Consider the following 5,005-nt stretch of genomic DNA (forward strand, 5'->3'; position numbering starts at 1 on the left):
AGAAATACAACAGATCACCAGAAACACGAGGTCGTGCCTCCGGAAGCATGCCCCCGTGGTGAGTCACCATGTACGATCTGACAAAGCATTTAATGAGATTGGACACCTGGACACGGGGGCGTGTCTCCTCTTACACGGGGCCGTGCCAGACTGCCTATAAATAAAGGAGCATGTTGCACTCATTTGGTGTGCTTGAAAAAAACTTCTATACGGGTTTCTCTTATAAAAACACCCACTTTACACTCATATTACTCATATTGAAGGTCTTATGGAGAGTTTGAAGGCTTGGAGGCTGTCATCGTCATCATCCATCATCACCATCATCCATCACCATTGAAGAAGGAAGATTCATCCACATTTGGTTAGATTGTTCTAGTTTGATCAAGTTTTTATTATCTTCATCTCTTTTAATGTTCATAACCATGATCATTATGAGCTAAACTCCATTTACCATCTAATTTCTATGAAAAAGCTTTGTTTTACTTGATGATTATGTTGAACATGTGATTTAGTTTGGTAAAGTACATGGTTATTTTGCAATTATCTTTTGATGAAGAAATGTTTTATCACTTTAACTCAATACATCAAGGTTGATGATTAATAATCATTCATGATTCACTCATGTTCTTGGAGACTAGAAATGGTAAAAAGAATGACTTGATAACTTATTCAAGATAAAAACATGGATCATTATATTGTACTTAGAGATGATGAGATATAAGTTATGATCTATTTCTCTAGTTTTAATAATTTTGAAATAACATCGTTAACACGATTGCTTAGGTTATCATGCTAGTTAAAGAAATTATATGTTAATGGAATGTGTAATTATAACCTAATTAAATCAACCAAATGGGAGGTTGTGTAAGTTAACTACAATCACCCGAAGTTGTTAGAATTGGTAATTGAGAAATCGAAGTCAATCCTAATCTTTCTACTTTACTAAGTTGTTTGCCTACTTAAATTGACATTCTCGTGGTAGTATAAAATTTTAAAAATCAACCCCAAAATGACTAAAACTCTCCGATTACACTAAAATGAGGATTCATTATTAGAAACATTTGTGTCCACGGATCGATATTTGGTTCTTACCAATACTATTCTACATATACAATAGGTACACTTGCCTAATTTTGTTTGTATTTAGTCTTAGTAGAAATTACTTTTATAAATTTAAAACACGATCTTGTGCGAAAGCTAAAAATTCCATTCCAACCATTTTAAGCACTCAAACGCAACACATCATGCAACAATTGTAAGGGTGTGTTGTGTGCCGACTCCGAATCAAGAGGCAGATCTTCATTAGGTAAGCATATTCCTAGGTGTCCTAAAAATCCTAAAAACAAGAAAGATCAAAGTACCATAGTTACAAAAAAAGTGATAATGGTTAGGGTACTTTGAAAACATGGAAGTTCGATCCCATAAAAATTAGGAATTGATTGTTCAAAATGGTCATTGTGGATGAACTTCCATTTCTTTTGTCGAACATGAATGTTTTAGAGAATTCATGGAAGCCCTTTGTCCGAGTTTTAATATCCCCTCTAGGTGGACGGTAGCCCGTGATATTCTTGACAATTATTTGGATGAAAAACAAAAGTTAAAATTATTTTTTGTTAAGAACAAACCAAGAGTGGCTTTTACAACATACACATGGACTTCAAACCAGCGTATCAACTACATGTGTTTGACACCACATTTTATTGATAACAATTGGGTTTATCATAAGAGAATAATCAACTTTAAACAATAGATAGTCATAAGGGTGAGAATATCACAACGACCATCGAGGAGTGTCTTGATGAAGGGGGAATAGAGCGTGTAAGGGCATTCACAATGGACAATGCCTCTTCTAATGACGCTACGATAAGAGTATTGAAAAGTAGGTTGCCAAATCGTTTTTCTAACGATAAGTATCTTTAAATATTATTTAAAATTTTTGGTGATCATCTTGTTTCTTTTGATGCTAATAACTTACTACAAATTGTTGGAAATCAACAGCATCGTTTTAATGAGAATAATAACTAGTTAGCGTTCAACAATGGAGCAGTTCGTGTGGTCCTTGTGGATGGTGTCAATGGGGCGTTTCAGTGTTTTTGTTAATGTATAACATGTAACAAATAAAATACAAACCTGAAATGTAATTGTTGGGTAGTATATGAGGGTATTGTAAACAATTCCAGATGTGCTTAAACAAGCAGTAGATGAATGATTCGGGTAGTGAAATGATTTGTTAATTATTTCTTCTTCTTCTGTGTTCTTTTTAATTTTTCTCGATCATTAAGTTTGATTAACATTTTTGTTCGTAACAATGTAAAGAGATTTGACCTTGATAATGGATTTAGATTATAACAATGGAAATTTTGAATTTTTAAAAACTTATTATTCACATACGGAGTTTGATGAGATGCCTAGACCATTAATATTGCAAGTTTGAATGAATTATCAAACGAACTATAATGTAAACTTTGGGATGGGTCATATTTAGTGAAATCCATATGTTGAATTGTGTTAAGACCAGTACATATATCAATGAGGTGGTAATTACTAATAAACATGTTGGGCATGATAAGCTCATAAGGGGATTTGTTTTTTTAATGATCTTGAACTTGACTGCTAAAATTGGTGTATTGGTTGGTTATTTAGATTTGAATATCGAAGCTCAGAAGCTACTGGGTTGAAAGAAGAGTTCAAGATTTAATCATCCCATGGGCGAATGTGACTAACATATTCACCATCTATTTAAATATAGACATAGGTAATATGCGAGTAATATGTACTAGGATTTACTTGTGAAATGTTGTTGATTTGGAGTTTATTAGAATTGCATATAATTTGGATGGAGGATTATTGTAAAGAACAATTAATGACTTTAAAAAGGTCACCGAACCATAAATGGATAAAATGAAATGAAGTTCTACAAATAAGAATGTTTGAGTTTACATAAAACTCTTATTCTTAACTAATATGATGATGATGTATATAAAATGTGTTTTGACTAATCTATAACAAAATAAAGGGTGTATTTTCTATCTGTGATTTGAATAATTGATATGCTTTAATTTGACTATAAAAGGTCAACGATTGGACAAAGAGAATTAAGAACCAAATGATTATACGAGAAAAGGTATGATGAATTATGTAAATCTTCAATTATTGGAATACTCAAGACAAAATAACAAGATATGAAATCTAATGTCATTTAGATGTGTGTAAACCAAAGTGTTGTTTTTAAATATGGTAAAAAATTTGCTCATGGATGAACTCTAAACCATGACTTGAATAGATATTGCAATTTCACAACTTCGAAAATGTGTGAAGGTGAAGATTATTGCACATAATGTTTGGATCATAAAGGTACAACAAATGTAAGTAAGAAATTTTGAATTGCTATGATTTGTGAATGAGTGTGGTGGGTCTTATAACTATTTATGGATGACATGTCAGAATAATACTATTTCGTGTGATTTTGATGGTTAGGAATAGCCCAAGAAACACGATATCATAAAAGAAACTTGCAAAATGGGATTTATTGTTTGTGTGTAAATTATTGTCTTCACGAAAATTACAATGCATCGGGAATATTTTACCGTGGGGTCTTCAATTTACAACCGTCATTCACAATAGGGGCACCGTGAAATACAGCGGGCACGTACAATTTTCAAGAGAAATTTTTTGATATGAATATTTTGCTAGGAATTTAATGTGTATGGTCAATATTCAAAGTGGGGGAACCGTAAAATACGGTGCTCGTCATAAAATACTGCAGGCGCAATTTTTAAAGAGGAAGTTATTGATTTCGAATATTTTGCTTGGGCATTTAACGTGTAATTTCACTTAGTTATTGCTAATATAATATGTGTGTATGCTTTCAAATTGGGGAGTGTTTAACAAATCCAACTTCGAATTTTCGAATTCTTTATAGATTCAACAAATTCAATTTGAATTCATTATTTTGGTTGTTAATTCATAATATTAATCTACTTTAATTCTAATATAACAACTCTCCAAATTTGAGTTACTTAACAAGAAAAAAAAAATACAAGTCTACAAAACAAAAAAAATTAGACTTGAAACATCCAAAGCATCGTAATTCGTAAATACTAAAAATAGTAACATTCAGTTACGTACATGTTCATAGAAATTTACAAAAATATTATGAGTTGACAACCAAAATAATGAATTTTATATTTTAGTCTTTATAACTAAAAAAACTTCTATAGTTTTTTTATAAATATTTATATATGTATGTATATATATATATTAAAAATAAAATTCATTATTTGATTTTGAATTTCGAATCGAAACGAATTGAAAATGTTAATTTTGTATTTGATTACTAATGTCGAATTGAATTCGAATTTGTACATTGAAATTCAGGAAAATTCTCAAAATAGGTATTTCCATAAACCAATTTCAAGTTTTACATATTTTTCCCATTATATTCCAGAAATAGATATTTAAAACTAGTCAGAACGAGTAGTGTGTGTGTCACCAAACGAGTAGTTTACAGAATCACTTAAAACATGCCACGTGTCCATAAACCAACTGAGACGAGCACGTTCAATACTCGTTTAGTCACAACGTATAAAGAAGATGCATGCCTCGGAAACAATTCACGTGACTACTGCATAAATGTTTTCATCGCAACGAGTAGATCTTAAATTTCGAAGGATGAGTAATTTACAACTAACTGACGCGAGTAATTTGGCTCCCGAAACTCATCGTTCGGGGTAGTTTTACAAAAGACTAACCGGACCAGGTAGTTTGCAAGCTCAGATAGTCAGTACGAGTAGATCTTGTTCAACGACTGGTTCTTTCAGTATACATGTCGAATACGAGTAGTTTGTTACCAGTTAACCGATCTCTACTTGTTTAATAATACAATCTACTCGTGGCAACTCGTTTAGTTTATTTCTTTTAACCATATAGACTAACATCGTATTTAACTCTATATAATATTTACGAATGAAGGTCTTTGAACACTTAGTAATTATATATCTATTTA

Source organism: Bidens hawaiensis, unplaced genomic scaffold (assembly GCF_021521415.1).
Source record: "Bidens hawaiensis isolate Kalapana, Puna unplaced genomic scaffold, B.hawaiensis_p1.1 tig00000702_1, whole genome shotgun sequence".
Taxonomy (NCBI): domain Eukaryota; kingdom Viridiplantae; phylum Streptophyta; class Magnoliopsida; order Asterales; family Asteraceae; genus Bidens; species Bidens hawaiensis.